This window comes from Bombina bombina, chromosome 4 (genome assembly GCF_027579735.1).
Source record: "Bombina bombina isolate aBomBom1 chromosome 4, aBomBom1.pri, whole genome shotgun sequence".
NCBI classification, from domain to species: Eukaryota; Metazoa; Chordata; class Amphibia; order Anura; family Bombinatoridae; genus Bombina; species Bombina bombina.
In genome coordinates this window covers 709,349,691-709,368,476 of record NC_069502.1, presented here as the reverse complement: position 1 = coordinate 709,368,476, position 18,786 = coordinate 709,349,691, and positions in this window count along the sequence as shown.

Genomic DNA, 18,786 nt, shown 5'->3' with positions numbered 1-18,786 from the left:
TGTGTGGTAGGAATTGGAAGTCACCTGAAATTGCCTAGTTTTCAGTTTGCTCTGAATCAAGTGCCTCTGCTTTCCCATTTTAGTGGTCCTTCTAAAATCTAAAATCTGGCTACAGTGTAGAAAGGTTTGTATAAAAATAAAATGCTTAAAGGGACATTAAACACTTTGAGATGGTATATAAATGATAAATTGTATACATAAAACAACTCTGCAATATACTTTTATTATTTATTTTGTCTTCTTTGCCTGTAATTCCATTCTGAAATTGTAAGCCTTTCAGTTCCTGTTAGAAATGGAAGTGCAGAACACTGTTAAATCCAGCACAACCATTGGCTGCACACTCTAGTGACCTATTTATAACGGTCCCTAATTGGCCACAGCAGAGAAGGTAAGACAAGTTACAACATGGCAGCTCCCAGTGTTTTATAGACACTAAAACTTAACACTTATTTTGTCACTTTTTAAACAACTAATGAAACTTTAAAAAATACATCTACATGTTAGTCATGGACTAATCTTTTCTTTGAATGCATCATTCTATCTAGCATTTATTTAGTGTTTAATGTCCCTTTAAGCAAAGAAGGCCCCTTTAATTCCACCATCGGATATTCTATCTTCCCCAGTCTATTAACCTAAATACTGTTACAAAATATTTCTCATTATACAATGACTTATCAATAAGTATAAACTGTTTTTAATCCTTGGGGATTACTATATAATTTAGCATGAGGGGGAAAAAATAGACAACTGTTATCACTTATATAAATTCAATTCAAATTCACTTAAAAGCATTGACATACAAAGCTTTATGAATGCAAATGTGACACATTTATTCATTAACTCTACTAGATGCTCTTTTATAGCTCTTGGAAAAGAAGATTGTGGAAAGAGGTTTAAATTAATCTGAGAAGCAAAAAAATGTTCTTAATCCGTCTGAGAAATTTCTGTTCTCATATGAAGCAGCCTATTTATGAAAGTCTTATCCCAAATCACTCAATCTTCTGGTGACACATAACAGAGATGACAAGACATGTAAACCTATTAGTAAGCATGTTTTTATAGATATCACAACATACCTAGGCAGTTAACCTGCGTGAGTTATTATAAGAGAGAAATACATTAGAATTGCCAACTCAGCCATGATTTTCTGGACAGTTATGAGTTATACATGGTGCAGGGAGGAACATGACTGGTGCTTTCCAGCAACATTATGTGTGTGCTGCCCAGAGACACAATGGGGGATATTTATCAAAGCCTCAACTATGCTGCATTCGCCGGCATCAATACACTCGCCTAACATTGCCTGACATCGCAGCCGCAGACCTGAATATGCACTCCATATTTATAAAAAAAAGCCAGCAAAAAGACGGGGCGATGAGCATCGGACTGTTGTTAACTAGCAGTCATCGATCTTGCGTCTATTCAGCTTTTTACCAACTTTATTTATACCCTGTAACTAAACGCCGCCACTATACTAAAATGTTTAACCCCTATCCGGCCGCTCCCGGACCCCGCCGCAACCTACATAAAGTTATTAACCCCTATCCCGCTGCTCCCAGATGCCCTAAATACCTCCTGCTTCCTATGCTCGCTGCCACTAAATAAACATATTAACCCCTATCCTTCTGCTCCCGGACCCTGCCGCCACTAAATAAACGTATTAACCGCTATCCCGCGCTCCCGGACCCCGCTGCAACCTAAATAAAGTTATTAACCCCTATCCCGCCGCTCCCAGACCCCGCCGCCACTAAATAAACTAATTAACCCCTAAACCTCTGGCCTCCCACATCACTGCCACCAACTAAACCTATTAACCCCTAAACCGCCAGCCCCCCACATCACCATAAACTAAATTAACCCCTTAGTGACCAGAGCACTTTTCCATTTTCTGTCCGTTTGGGACCAAGGCTATTTTTACATTTCTGTGGTGTTTGTGTTTAGCTGTAATTTTCCTCTTACTCATTTACTGTACCCACACATATTATATACCGTTTTTCTCGCCATTAAATGGACTTTCTAAAGATACCATTATTTTCATCATATCTTATAATTTACTATAAAAAAAATATAAAATATGAGGAAAAAATGGAAAAAAACACACTTTTTCTAACTTTGACCCCCAAAATCTGTTACACATCTACAACCACCAAAAAACACCCATGCTAAATAGTTTCCAAATTTTGTCCTGAGTTTAGAAATACCCAATGTTTACATGTTCTTTGCTTTTTTTGTAAGTTATAGGGCAATAAATACAAGAAGCACTTTGCTATTTCCAAACCACTTTTTTTCAAACTTAGCGCTAGTTACATTGGAACACTGATATCTTCCAGGAATCCCTGAAAATCCCTTGACATGTATATATTTTTTTTTAGAAGACATCCCAAAGTATTGATCTAGGCCCATTTTGGTATATTTCATGCCACCATTTCACCGCCAAATGCGATCAAATAAAAAAAATTGTTCACTTTTTCACACATTTTGTTACAAACTTTAGGTTTCTCACTGAATTTATTTACAAACAGCTCGTGCAATTATGACACAAATGGTTGTAAATGCTTCTCTGGAATCCCTTTTTTCATAAATAGCAGACATATATGGATTTGGTGTTGCTTTTTGGTAATTAGAAGGCCGCTAAATGCCACTGCGCACCACACGTGTATTATGCCCAGCAATGAAGGGGTTAATTAGGGAGCATGTAGGGAGCTTGTAGGGTTAATTTTAGCTTTATTGTAGTGTAGTAGACAACCCTAAGTATTGATCTAGGCCCATTTTGGTATATTTCATGCCACCATTTCAACGCCAAATGCGATTAAATAAAAAAAAAAGTAAAATTTTTCACAATTTTAGGTTTCTCACTGAAATCATTTACAAACAGCTTGTGCAATTATGGCACAAATGGTTGTAAATGCTTCTCTGGGATCCCCTTTGTTGAGAAATAGCAGACATACATGGCTTTGGCGTTGCTTTTTGGTAATTAGAAGGCCGCTAAATGCCGCTGCGCATCACATGTGTATTATGGCTAGCAGTGAAGGGGTTAATTAGGTAGCATGTAGGGAGCTTGCAGGGTTAATTTTAGCTTTAGTGTAGAGATCAGCCTCCCACCTGACACATTACACCCCCTGATCCCTCCCAAACAGCTCTCTTCCCTCCCCCACCCCACAATTGTCCCCGCCATGTTAAGTACTGGCAGAAAGTCTGCCAGTACTAAAAAAAAAGCTATCCTTGATAAAAAATAAATAAAAAAAAAAGGCATACTTACATATGCTGCTCTGGAGGATCCCCCCTTAGCCACCAACCTCCCTGATACCCCCCAAACAGCTCTTTACCCATCCCCCTCTAACTTATTAGTAGCCATCTTTGGTACTGGCAGCTGTCTGCCAGTACCCAGTTTATAGTAAAATATGTTTTTATTTTTATTTTTTTAATGATTTTCTGTAGTGTAGCTTGCCCCCCCCCAAAAGACCAACCCACCACCCCTCCCAGATCTCTTAGATTCACATATATGTAAATAAATTTGGCAATCACTGCCACTTTAATCCCATCACTTTTCTGTAGTGTAGCGGTTCCCACCCGCTTCCTACCCCTGCGCGCGCCCGCGCGCGCACCCTCGTGCACGCGCGCGCGCCCGGCGTTCCCGCCCACGATCCCGCCCCCCTCCACATGATACAGCCCATCGATGGCCGCCCACCCGCCTCCCAGACTGGCTCCCACCCACCAACGAAACCGGCCATCGATGTCCGGTACAGAGAGGGCCACAGAGTGCCTCTCTGCATCGGATGGCCAAGGGGGGTTATTGCAGGATGCCTCGATGTTGAGGCATCACTGCAATAACCGGAAAGCAGCTGGAAGCGAGCAGGATCGCTTCCAGCTGCTTTCCAGACCAAGGACGTACGCCACACGTCCTCGGTCATTAAGTGTATTTTTTTAGAGGACGTGTGGCGTACGTCCTTGGTCGTTAAGGGGTTAAGCTATTAACCCCTAAACCTAACAACCCGCTAACTTTAAATTAAAATTACAACATCCCTATCTTCAAATCAATTTAAACTTACCTGTAGAATTAAAATAAATTATTTTTAAACTATTAATTAACCTACCCTAACTATCATACTATAATTAAATTAAAATACCAATTAAATTAACTAAATTACATATTAAAAAACCCTAACCCTACACAAATTAATTAAATATACTATTAAACCTTATTAAAAATTACTAAATTACAAAAAAAATGCTGTTACAAAAAAATAAAAAACACAAAATTACGAGAGAAAAAAACACATTATCAAAAATAAAAAAGAATTACACCTAATCTAATAGCCCTATCAAAATAAAAAGCCCCCCCCCCCCCAAAAAAAAAACCTAGCCTACAATAAACTACCAATGGCCCTTAAAAGGGCCTTTTGTGGGGCATTGCCCCAAAGAAATCAGCTCTTTTACCTGTAAAAAAAAATATAAACACTCCCAACAGTAAAACCCACCACCCAACCAACCAACCCCCCCCAAATAAAAACCCTATCTAAAATAACCTAAGCTCCCCATTGCCCTGAAAAGGGCATTTGTATGGGCATTGCCCTTAAAAGGTCATTTAGCTCTTTTACCTGCCCAGACCCTACTTTAAAAATAAAACCCACCCAAAAAAACCTTAAAATAACCTAACACTAACCCCTGCTCTCTGATTGGAACAGCCAATAGGATGAGAGCTGCTCAACAGTTGCCAACATTCAAGGGACAGTCTACTCCAGAGTTTTTACTGTTTAAAAATAAAGATAATCCCTTATTACCCATTCATCAGTTTTGCATAACTAACACTTTTATTTCTTTCATGTAATTGGCAAGAGTCCATGAGCTAGTGACATATGGGATATACAATCCTACCAGGAGGGGCAAAGTTTCCCAAACCTGAAAATGCCTATAAATACACCCCTCACCACACCCACAATTCAGTTTTACAAACTTTGCCTCCTATGGAGGTGGTGAAGTAAGTTTGTGCTAGATTCTACGTTGACATGCAATTCTCAGCATTTTGAAGCCCGATTCCTCTCAGAGTACAGCGAATGTCAGAGGGACGTGAAGAGAGTATCACCTATTGAATACAATAATTTTCCTATCAGTAATAGTACATTGCCAGTTGCAGTTCCTTCAACTTCTAATGTACATGATATAGCTATGAATTTTAAAGAATTTGTTACTGATTCTATTCAGAAGGCTTTGCCTGCATTTCCACCTTCTAATAAACGTAAAAGGTCTTTTAAAACTTCTCATAAAATTGATGAAATTTCAAATGACCGGCAACATAATGATTTATCCTCCTCTGATGAGGATCTATCTGATTCAGAAGATCCTTCATCAGATATTGACACTGACAAATCTACTTATTTGTTTAAAATAGAGTATATTCGTTCTTTGTTAAAAGAAGTGTTAATTACTTTGGATATTGAGGAAGCTAGTCCACTTGACATTAAGACTAGTAAGCATTTAAGTGCTGTTTTTAAACCTCCTGTGGTTACTCCAGAGGTTTTTCCTATTCCTGATGCTAGTTCTGATATGATTTATAAGGAATGGAATAAGCCAGGTACTCCTTTTATTCCTTCCTCAAGGTTAAAAAAATTTAAAAGAGTTTTGTGAAAAGTTCCCCAAAGTTGATTGGGCTATTTCTACTCTTGCTAAGCGTACCACTATTCCTATGGAAGTCAGTACTTCTTTTAAAGATCCTTTAGATAGGAAACTTGAATCCTATCTAAAGAAAGCCTATTTATATTCAGGTCATCTTCTCAGGCCTGCAATTTCTTTGGCTGATGTTGCGGCTGCATCAACTTTTTGGTTGGAGAATTTAGCGCAACAAGAATTGGATTCTGACATATCTAGCATTGTTCATTTACTGCAACATGCTAATCGTTTTATTTGTGATGCCATTTTTGATATTATCAAAATTGATGTTAGATCCATGTCTTTAGCTATTTTAGCTAGAAGAGCTTTGTGGCTTAAATCTTGGAATGCTGATATGATATCTAAATCCAGATTATTATCTCTTTCTTTCCAAGGTAATAATTTATTTGGTTCTAAGTTGGATTCTATTATTTCAACTGCTATTGGAGGAAAGGTTTTTTTTCTGCCTCAGGATAAAAAACCTAAGGGTAAATCTAAGGCTTCTAACTGTTTTCGTTCCTTTCGTCAAAATAAGGAACCAAAATCAAATCCTTCCCTCAAGGAATCTGTTTCCAATTGGAAGCCTTCCTCAAATTGGAATGAATCCAAGCCTTTTAAAAAACCAAAGTCAGCCCCTAAGTCCGCATTAAGGTGCGGCCCTCATTCCAGCTCAGCTGGCAGGGGGGAGATTAAGGTTTTTCAAGGAATTTTTGATAAATTCTGTCCAAAATCAAAGGATTCAGAGCATTGTCTCTCAAGGGTATTGAATAGGATTCAGAGTAAGAGCTCCTGTGAGAAGATTTTTTCTCTCATGTATCCCAGCAAATCCAGTAAAAGCTCAGGCTTTCCTGAAGTGTGTTTCAGACCTGGAGTCTTCAGGGGTAATCATGCCGGTTCCATGCCGGTTCCAGGAACAGGGTCTGGGGTTTAATTCAAATCTATTCATTGTCCCAAAGAAGGAAAATTCATTCAGACCAGTTCTAGATCTGAAAAGTTTCGCTATGTAAGAGTACCAACTTTCAAGATGGTGACTATAAGGACTATTCTGCCTTTTGTTCAGCAAGGACATTATATGTCTACAATAGACTTGCAGGATGTATACCTTCATATTCCGATTCATCCAGAACATTATCAGTTCCTGAGATTCTCTTTTCTAGACAAGCATTACCAATTTGTTGCTCTTCCATTTGGCCTAGCAACAGCTCCAAGAATCTTTTCAAAGGTTCTAGGTGTCCTACTCTCTGTAATCAGAGAGCAGGGTATTGCAGTGTTTCCTTATTTGGACGATATCTTGGTACTAGCTCAGTCTTTACGTTCTGCAGAATCTCACACTAATCAACTAGTGTTGTTTCTTCAAAAACATGATTGGAGGATCAATTTACAAAAAAGTTTCTTGATTCCTCAGACAAGGGTCTCCTTTTTAGGTTTCCAGATAGACTCAGTGTCCATGACTCTGTCTCTCACAGACAAGAGACGTTTGAAATTGGTTGCAGCCTGTCAGCACCTTCAGTCTTGGTCATTGCCTTCAGTGGCTATGTGCATGGTAGTTTTAGGCCTCATGACTGCAGCATCTGACGCAAGTCCTTTTGCTAGTTTTCACATGAGACCTCTCGAGCTTTGTATGCTGAATAAATGGTGCAGGGATTATACAAAGATATCACAGTTAATATCCTTAAATCCCAATGTTTGACACTCTCTGACATGGTGGTTAAATCACCAGCGTTTAGTTCAAGGGGCTTCCTTTGTTCGGCCAACCTGGACTGTCATCACTACAGACACAAGTCTTTCAGGTTGGGGAGCTGTTTGAGGATCTCTGACAGCACAAGGGGTTTGGAAATCTCAAGAGGCGAGATTACCAATCAATATTTTAGAACTCTGTGCAATTCTCAGAGCTCTTCAGTTTTGGCCTCTGTTGAAGAGAGAACCGTTCATTTGCTTTAAGACAGACAATATCACAACTGTGGCATATGTCAATCATCAGGGTAGGACTCACAGTCCCCAAGCAATGAAAGAAGTATCTCGGATACTTGCTTGGGCGGAATCCAGCTCCTGTCTAATCTCTGCGGTGCACATCCCAGGTGTAGACAATTGGGAGGCCGATTATCTCAGCCGTCAGACTTAACATCCAGGGGAGTGGTCTCTCCATCCAGATGTATTTTCTCAGATTGTTCAGATGTGGGGTCTTCCAGGGATACATTTCATGGCCTCTCATATAAACAAGAAACTTCCCAGATACCTGTCCAGGTCCAGGGATGTTCAGGTGGAAGCAGTGGATGTGTTGACACTTCCTTGGTGTTATCATCCTGCTTACATTTTTTCGCCTCTAGTTCTTCTTCCAAGAGTGATATCCAAAATCATCATGGAACAATCGTTTGTGTTGCTGGTGGCTCCAGCATGGCCACACAGGTTTTGGTATGCGGATCTTGTTCGGATGTCCAGTTGCCAACCTTGGCCACTTCCATTAAGGCTGGACCTTCTGTCTCAAGGTCCGTTTTTCCATCAGGATCTCAAATCATTAAATTTGAAGGTATGGAAATTGAACGCTTAGTACTAAGTCATAGAGGTTTCTCTGACTCAGTAATTAATACTATGTTACAAACTCAGAAATCTGTCTCTAGAAAGATTTATTATCGAGTTTGGAAGACCTACATTTCCTGGTGTTGTTCTCATAAATTCTCTTAGCATTCTTTTAGAATTCCTAGAATTCTACAGTTTCTTCAGGATGGTTTGGATTAGGGTTTGTCTGCAAGTTCCTTGAAGGGACAAATCTCTGCCCTTTCTGTTTTATTTCACAGAAAGATTGCTAAACTTCCTGATATTCACTGTTTTGTTCAGGCTTTAGTTCGTATTAAGCCCGTCATTAAATCAATTTCTCCTCCTTGGAGTCTTAATTTGGTTTTGAAGGCGTTACAGGTTCCTCCATTTGAGCCTATGCATTATTTGGACATTAAACTACTTTCTTGGAAAGTGTTGTTCCTTTTGGCCATCTCTTCTGCTAGAAGAGTTTCTGAGCTATCTGCTCTTTCTTGTGAATCTCCTGTTCTGATTTTTCATCAGGATAAGGTGGTTTTGCGGACTTCATTTAAATTTTTGCCTAAAGTTGTGAATTCTAACAACATTAGTAGAGAAATTGTTGTTCCTTCCTTGTGTCCTAATCCTAAGAATTCTTTGGAAATATCCTTACATTCTTTGGATGTGGTAAGAACTTTGGAATATTATGTTGAAGCTACTAAAAATTTCAGGAAGACTTCTAGTCTATTTGTTATATTTTCTGATCCTAGGAAAGGTCAGAAGGCATCTGCTATTTCCTTGGCTTCTTGGTTAAAGCTTTTGATTCATCAAGCTTATTTGGAGTCGGGCCAGGCCCCACCTCAGAGAATTACAGCTCATTCTACTACATCAGTCTCCACTTTGTGGGCTTTTAAGATTGAAGCTTCAGTTGATCAGATTTGCAAAGCAGCAACTTGGTCTTCTTTGCATACATTTACTAAATTCTACCATTTTTATGTATTTGCGTCTTCAGAAGCAGTTTTTGGTAGAAAAGTTCTTCAGGCAGCTGTTTCAGTTTGAGTCTTCTGCTGATGTTTTAAGTTTTTCTTTTCATTATGAGAATAACTTATATTTTGGGTTGTGGATTATTTTTTCAGCGAGAAATGACTGTTGTTTATTTTTATCCCTCCCTCTCTATTGACTCTTGAATGGAGTTCCACATCTTGGGTATTGATATCCCATACGTCACTAGCTCATGGACTCTTGCCAATTACATGAAAGAAAAAAATTTATGTAAGAATTTACCTGATAAATTAATTTCTTTCATATTGGCAAGAGTCCATGAGGCCCACCCTTTTTATGGTGGTTATGATTTTTTTTGTATAAAGCACAGTTATTTCCAAATTCCTTTGTTGATGCTTTTTACTCCTTTCTTTATCACCCCACTTCTTGGCTATTCGTTAAACTGAATTGTAGGTGTGGTGAGGGGTGTATTTATAGGCATTTTGAGGTTTGGGTAACTTTGCTCCTCCTGGTAGGATTGTATATCCCATATGTCACTAGCTTATGGACTCTTGACAATATGAAATAAATTAATTTATCAGGTAAATTCTTACATAAATTATGTTATTAATATACTTTTTATCTCTGTGATTGCCTGTATCTAAGCCTCTGCAGAATGCTCCCTTATTTTAGTTTTTTTGAAAGACTTGCATTTGAATTCGCCTGGGCTTGTGGGCATCATTTCCTAAATACGTAGACCCATTCAGAACTTAAAGGACCAGTAAACACAGTAGATTTGCATAATCAACAAATGCAAGATAACAAGAAAATACAACAGCATTTACTCTGAATTTCAAATGAGTAGTAGATTTTTTTCTAACAAATTTCAGTTATGTCTATTTCCACTACCCCTGTACCATGTGATAACAATCAGCCAATCACAAATGCATATACGTATAGTCTGTGAATTCTTGCACATGCTCAGTAGGAGCTGGTGACTCTAAAAGTGTAAATATAAAGAGACTGTGCACATTTAGTTAATCGAAGTAAATTGTAAAGTTGTTTAAAATTGCATGCTCTATCTGAATCATAAAAATTTAATTTGACCTGAGTGCCCCTTTAAACTTGTAGACAAATTTGCACTCTGAGTCCTGGAATACCACCATTCTGCTTCAGATAATGATACAGCCTGTGATTGGAGCATACCTATGTGTGCCTGTTTCTTATTTTCTCACCAGCTAAAACTTTATTTAAAGTAACAGAGGACTCGGAGCACAATTTATAAAGAGACACTGTACTGTAAATTTGTTTCCCCTGAATGTGTTTCCTTAATTATTATACAAGCAGCAGTGTATTAAATGTATGGAAAATCAGTTTAGGTTTATTTTTTACATTAAATACACAGTTTTGCTCATTGAAAACACAACCAATGTAAACAAATCTGAGCTTGCAGACCTCCTTGTGTTATCTTTCTCTTTATACACAAAAACCTAATTTTCATTATCTCTTTCTTTAAATACAAATTGAGGTAGTTAGAGAGAACAATAGGAAATTAACATTTTAGTATACATCCCCTCAACTGTTTTTAGTATAGGTGGTGATTTCAATACTCACATGCAACTGTTTCAAATGACAAAGTAAAGGTAATGGACCTATTTTAGGGTACATTGTACGTTTAACAATCCATTAAAAAATGTCTATTGAAAATAATAAGTCTGAGGGGTCAATTTATTCAAATCTGGCGGACATGATAAGCTGTAGCGTATCATGTACGCCAGACATCGCTGAATGCGGACAGCATACGCTGTCCGTATTCAGCATTGCACAAGCAGTTCTAGTGAAACTGCTCGTGCAATACCGCCCCCTGTCAATCAGCCTGATTGTATAGGATTGTGCGAATTGCTGTACGCCACCTCAGAGGTGGCGTATGAGTTAAGGAGCAACGGTCCTGAAGGCTTGTGCGGAAACAGGGTGAATTGGCCCAATTCGGCCAATAATAAATTGACCCCTTAGTCTATGGGGATTTTTGTAGTTAAATAATTTTATATGTTTTTCTAAAGGATTGTGATCATAAGAGTTTTTAACAATATAGAACATTTCATTTTTACATTAGAGTATCTCTTTTAAAATCTGTATTGAACACTATAGCTTGGGTGGGATAAAATCTAAATTAAAATCATTCGTGGGTGGAGATGGGGGTTTTCCTCTAAAGTAAACAAACAACTCAGAGTAAAGTCATTTATAACAAAGGATATACAGAAGAGGCAAATGATGAGTTCATATATCAAAGGAGAGAACTGAGTCACCCCAGAAATTGCTCCTTCTGCAACAAAGCTTTGTTTCAATATCTAGCTTTGGTTTTACAGAGATGAAAGGAAAAATGTAAAGTAAAATCTCATACTAGATCCATTCTCTTATAAATAACAAAAACAAAATACAAACCCACAAACAGTACATGCAACACACACTTATGCATCATATTTCAATTTCAATTTAAAGGGACAGTCTACAATAGTATTTTTATTGTTTAAAAAGATAGATAATCCCTTTATTACCCATTCTCCAATTTTGCTTAACCAACACACTTTTTACCTCTGTGATTACCAACACACTTTTTACCTCTGTGATTACCAACACACTTTTTACCTCTGTGATTACCAATACACTTTTTACCTCTGTGATTACCAACACACTTTTTACCTCTGTGATTACCAACACACTTTTTACCTCTGTGATTACCAACACACTTTTTACCTCTGTGATTACCAACACACTTTTTACCTCTGTGATTACCAACACACTTTTTACCTCTGTGATTACCTTGTATCTAAGCATCTTCTGATCACGTGACTTTTTATTTATTATCTATTGACTTGTATTTTAGCCAATTAGTGCTGTGTTGTGCTGACTCTTAAAAAACTCCATGGGCGTGAACACTATGGGGTATATTTATCATAGTGCGGGTGGACATGATACGATGTAGTGTATCATGTCCACTGCACGTCGATAAATGCCGACAGCATACGTTGTCGGCATTTATAATTGCACCAGCAGTTCTTGTGAACTGCTGGTGCAATGCCGCCCCTTGCAGATTCTCGGCCAAGCAGGGAGTGTTAATTTGGTCGGGTTGATTTCTGTCTGGGGCTTCAGAGCAGGCAGACAAGTTATGGAGCAGCGGTCTTTAGACCGCTGCTTCATAACTTCTGTTTCTGGCGAGCCTGAAGGCTTGCACGGAAACAGAGGCATCAAGCATAAAGTTTGCTAATGTCAAACAAAAATAACTTGTTTTAAAATAAAATGCACTAATAAAATATAGCATATCATTTTTTATTACTATTTAGACAAAGAGGCCCATTTATCAATCTCTGAATGGAGCTTGAGGGCCCGTGTTTCTGGCGAGCCTGCAGGCTCGCCAGAGACAGCAGTTATAAAGCAGCGGTCTAAAGACCTGGTTGATTGACGATCGGGTTGATTGACACCCCCCTGTTGGCGGCCGATTGGCCGTGAGTTTGCAGGGAGCGGCGTTGCACCAACAGCTCACAAGACCTGCTGGTGCAATGCTGAATACGGAGAGCATATTGCTCTCCGCATTCAGTGAGGTCTGGCGGACCTGATCCGCACTGTTGGATCAGGTCTACCAGACCTTTGATAAATAGGCCTCAAAGGGTTCCTTACCAAGCAGCAATTTCTGCTTTGGAGGCCTGACGTTTCAGGCGAGCCTGAAACGATAGTTAAGAATCAGCAGTCTTAAAGGAACATGCCGATCAAAATTTAAATACACAAATGAATGACATATTTGAATAGAAACACATTTGTAATATACATGCATTGGTAAAAATGCTTCTATTAAAATTAATCACTGTTATAGTGTGAAGCATAGCTAGATATTCTCAGTGCACCTTCATTTTAAATACTGATGCTGCTCAGAGTGCCAGTGGGGTCTTGTATCATGTTAGCAATTAACAAGTTGAGTCTTTACCAGATGGTACAAGCACTTGATGCTCTCTGGGCAAGTGTTGTTTTTAAAATGCTGGTGCATGGTGCATACTTAAATATCCTTTTATTAGAAGCATTTTGCTAATACATGTATATTACAAAAATGCTTCTATTCAAAACTGAAATGCATGTCTGGATTCCAATTTTGGCTAAAAAAAAGGTTGATCCAATCAGGATGATTGACAGCCCTGCTAGTGGCTGATTGGTCGCCAGCATGCATGGGGAGGCATCTCGGGATGCCTGGCGGACATTATTCGCAGTATCAATGTCCGCTCCACCTTTAATAAATGGAGCCCATAATCTACTTGATGTGAAGCGCATCTTTGTATTCTCATGGGTAAGTTGCACAAATAAAAAAAAATATATTTTAAAATATTTTCTAATACTTATACATTATTAAAAATTCAATTTGCAAATAAGTATAAAATTTATAATTTAAAAGTAACTTTATTTATACAAAACGCAAACGTTGTTTATCCATAAACCATATACAATCAAGTAAGATAATGTTTTCAGAATTAGATACTAGATAGATAGGAAGGGACTGACATGAAATGAAGTTTGACAAGATATAGTTTCATAAAATTACCTACAAGACATTAAACAAGTACAGCTAATCCAAACTACGATTTCCACACAGCACTAAAAGGTCAACCACCTATTGAAGTCTCTATTTAAAAAAAAAACTGCCTAGCGGCAGAATGAAGATAGTTCTGCATGTGGCATATCCTGTTGCCCACATGTTTCATTGCACTGGATGTTCCAGAGAATGTTCTAATTTGTTTATCTTTTAATATTATTATTATGTAACAGATAATGCAGTTTTACAATGCTGCACCTTCGTATTTTTAATGGAATTATTGCAGAGAATGAAATATGCATTTAAAAAAAAAAAAAAGGAACATATTTAATTTGGCTTCTAGCGTGTGAAATGTCATTATGTAAAGACGGATTTAAATTAATCTAATTAGGTTTTTATTAACGTATACATTCACATCAAATGTATGTGCAACAAAATATTTAATTAAAGGAACAGTCTATTTGCTATTGTTTAAAAAGATAAATAATCCCTTTATCACCAGTTTTGCAAAACCAACACTGTTATATTAATACACTTTTTACTACTACGATTACCTGCATATAAGCCTCTGCAGGCTGCCTCTTTTCTCAGTGTTTTTTTTTTTTTAGCTTTTTATAATCTTAAAATGATTTAGCCAATTAGTGCTGGTCCTTGTGAACCCATTATCATTCTCCACAGGAGTGAGCACAATGTTATCTTTTGGCACTCATGAACTAGCACTGCCTGCCTGTAGTGCAAGATTGTAAAGCTAAAAAACAAACAAAAAAAAACAAAAAACACTGAGATAAGGGGCAACCTGCACAGGCTTAAAAACAGGCAATTTTAGAATTTATAAAGTAGATTAATGTAACAATGTTATGTATAACTAGGAAATGGTCATCTTTTTAAACAATAAAACAAAAATCAAGTAGACCGTCCCTTTTTGTTTTGATGACCATAAAAAATAAAGTTATTGGAATCTAAATAAACCACAGTATTCTGAAAACTAAATATAAAATGTAATCTAACAAACAGCAACTAGCAATGGGCATAACATTACCCTGAGGTAACATTTGTATTAGGTGGATCATGTAGCACTAGATTTGGCTTTCAGTTCCTCACATTATTATATTTCACACAGAAACATTGATATAAATAACCCCACTGGTGTTTGGCTTGTTCAGACTTTTTCCGTGCAAGATGATGGAAACTAAGGAGCAAAGAAAAGGATAATGTAATTAGTGGCATTGAATAACATGTGGAACTAGACAGCTAAGGGCTAAGATAATGTCCAAGAAGGTCAAGCGATAGGTATCTACACATCCGACCCAAAAATCCTTATGTGAAAGAGCACTATTTAATACTTTTAAAACAATGTGCTTTTTCTATAATGTTAAAATTTAAACTCAAATTTAAACTCAAAAGCACAAAAACACACACAAAAAAAGTATTTTTTATCAATATATATTAACAATCACCTAGATTACGAGTTTTGCGTTAGGGTTAAAAAGCAGTGTTGAGAGGTCCCAACACTGCTTTTTAACGCCCGCTGGTATTACGAGTCTTGGAGGTACAGGTGTACCGCTCACTTTTTTGGCCAGACTCGGAAATACAGCAAATCCACTTACGTCAATTGCGTATCCTATATTTTCAATGGGACTTGCATAGCGCCGGTATTATGAGTCTGCCAAAAAGTGAGCGGTAGACCCTCTCCTGTCAAGACTGGTACCGCATTTTAAAGTCAGTAGTTAAGAGTTTTACACTACAACGCTGTAGCATAAAACTCTTAACTAAAGTGCTAAAAGGTACACTAACACCCATAAACTACCTATTAACCCCAAAACCGAGGCCCCCCCACATCGCAAACACTAAAATAAATTTTTTAACCCCTAATCTGCCGAACCGGACATCGCCGCCACTATAATAAACATATTAACCCCTAAACCGCCGCACTCCCGCATCACAAACACTAGTTAAATATTATTAACCCCTAATCTGCCGGCCCTAACATCGCCGACACCTACCTACATTTGTTAACCCTTAATCTGCCGCCCCCAACGTCGCCGCCACTATATTAAATGTATTAACCCCTAAACCTAAGTCTAACCCTAAACCTAACACCCCCTAACTTAAGTATAATTTAAATAAATCTAAATAAAAATAATACAATTCACTAAATTATTCTTATTTAAAACTAAATACTTACCTATAAAATAAACCCTAAACTAGCTACAATATAACTAATAGTTACATTGTATCTATCTTAGGGTTTATTTTTGTTTTACAGACAACTTTGTATTTATTTTTACTAGGTACAATAGTTATTAAATAGTTATTAACTATTTAATAACTACCTAGTTAAAATAAAGACAAATGTACCTGTAAAATAAAACCTAACCTATGTTACAATTACACTTAACACTTCACTATAATTAAATAAATTCCCTAAACTAAATACAATTAATTACAATTTAAAAAAATTATCTAAAGTACGAACAAAAAACCCCACTAAATTACAGAAAATAATAAAATAATTACAAGATTTTTAAACTAATTACACCTACTCTAATCCCCCTAACAAAATTAAAAAGCCCCCCAAAATAAAAAAACCCTACCCTACACTAAATTACAAATAGCCTTTAAAAGGGCCTTTTGCGGGGCATTGCCCCAAAGTAATCAGCTCTTTTACCTGTAAAAAAAAGTAAAAATCCCCCCCCCAACATTAAAACCCACCACCCACACAACCAACCCTACTCTAAAACCCACCCAATCCCCCCTTAACAAAACCTAGCACTAACCCCTTGAAGATCACCCTACCGTGAGATGTCTTCATCCAACCGGGCAGAAGTCTTCATCCAAGCCAGGCAGAATAGGTCCTCCAAACGGGCAGAAGTCTTCATCCAGACGGCATCTTCTATCTTCATCCATCCGGCGCAGAGCGGGTCCATCTTCAAGACATCCAATGCGGAGCATCCTCTTCAAACGACGGCCGACTGAAGAATGAAGGTTCCTTTAAATTACCTCATCCAAGATGGCATCCCTTCAATTCCGATTGGCTGATAGAATTATATCAGCCAATCGGAATTAAGGTAGAAAAAATCCTATTGGATGATGCAATCAGCCAATAGGATTGAAGTTCAATCCTATTGGCTGATCCAATCAGCCAATAGGATTGAGCTGGCATTCTATTGGCAGATTGGATCAGCCAATAGAATGCAAGCTCAATCCTATTGGCTGATTGCATCAGCCAATAGGATTTTTTCTACCTTAATTCCGATTGGCTGATAGAATTCTATCAGCCAATCGCAATTGAAGGGATGCCATCTTGGATGATATCGTTTAAAGGAACCTTCATTCTTCAGTCGGCCGTCGTTTGAAGAAGATGCTCCACGTCGGACGTCTTGAAGATGGACCCGCTCCGCACCGGATGGATGAAGATAGAAGATGCCGTCTGGATGAAGACTTCTGCCCGTCTGGAGGACCTCTTCTGCCCGGCTTGGATGAAGACTTCTGCCCGTCTGGAGGACCACTTCTGCCCGGTTGGGTGAAGACGTCTCACGGTAGGGTGATCTTCAAGGGGTTAGTGTTAGTTTTTTTTAAGGGGGGATTGGGTGGGTTTTAGAGTAGGGCTGGTTGTGTGGGTGGTGGGTTTTAATGTTCGGGGGGTATTTGTACTTTTTTTTTACAGGTAAAAGAGCTGATTAGTTTGGGGCAATGCCCCGCAAAAGGCCCTTTTAATTTAGTGTAGGGTAGGGCTTTTTTTTATTTTGGGGTGCTTTTTTATTTTGTTAGGGGGAATAGAGTAGGTGTAATTAGTTTAAAAATCTTGTAATTATTTTATTATTTTCTGTAATTTAGTGGGGGGGTTTTTCGTACTTTAGATAATTTTTTTAAATTGTAATTAATTGTATTTAGTTTAGGGAATTTATTTAATTATAGTGTAGTGTTAAGTGTTAGTGTAACTTAGGTTAGGTTTTATTTAACAGGTAAATTTGTCTTTATTTTAACTAGGTAGTTATTAAATAGTTCATAACTATTTAATAACTATTGTACCTAGTTAAAATAAATACAAAGTTGCCTGTAAAATAAAAATAAACCCTAAGATAGTTACAATGTAACTATTAGTTATATTGTAGCTATCTTAGGGTTTATTTTATAGGTAAGTATTTAGTTTTAAATAGGAATTATTTAGGTAATTGTAGTAATTTTATTTAGATTTATTTAAATTATATTTAAGTTAGGTGGGGTTAGGGTTAGACTTAGGTTTAGGGGTTAATACATTTAATATAGTGGTGGCAACGTTGTGGGCGACAGATTAGGGGTTAATAAATGTAGTTAAGTTGCGGCGACATTGGGGACGGCAGATTAGGGGTTAATAAATATAATGTAGGGTTCGGTGATGTTGGGGGCAGCAGATTAGGGGTTCATAAGTATAATGTAGGTGGTGGCGGTGTCCGGAGCGGCAGATTAGTGGTTAATAATATAATGTAGTGGTGGCGATGTCGGGGGTGACAGATTAGGGGTTAATTAGTGTAAGATTAGGGGTGTTTAGACTCAGGGTTCATGTTAGGGTGTTAGGTGTAGACATAAAAAGTGTTTCCTCATAGGAATCAATGAGGCTGCGTTAGGAGCTGAACGCTGCTTTTTTGCATGTGTTAGGTTTTTTTTCAGCCGGCTCTCCCCCATTGATTCTTATGGGGAAATTGTGCACAAGCACGTTTTACCTGCTCACCGCTAACGTAAGCAGCGCTGGTATTGAGGTGAGATGTGGAGCTAAATTTTGCTCTTCGCTCACTTTTTTGCGGTTAACGCCGGGTTTATAAAAACCCATAATACCAGCGCTGTCTGCAAGTGAGCGGTGAGGGAAAACTGCTCGTTAGCACCCACCTCTCCTAACGCAAAACTCGTAATCTAGGTGATATTTTTTCCAAAAAATGTATACATTTTTAAAATGCCACCATTTATATATATAACAATGGAAATATAATGTTCCTTTAAATAATGCATGTCTACGAGAATGCATAATCTGATAAGTCATTATTCTTTAATACTTCAATATGTTTTTTTTCCTGGCTACCATCTAAAATTTATCA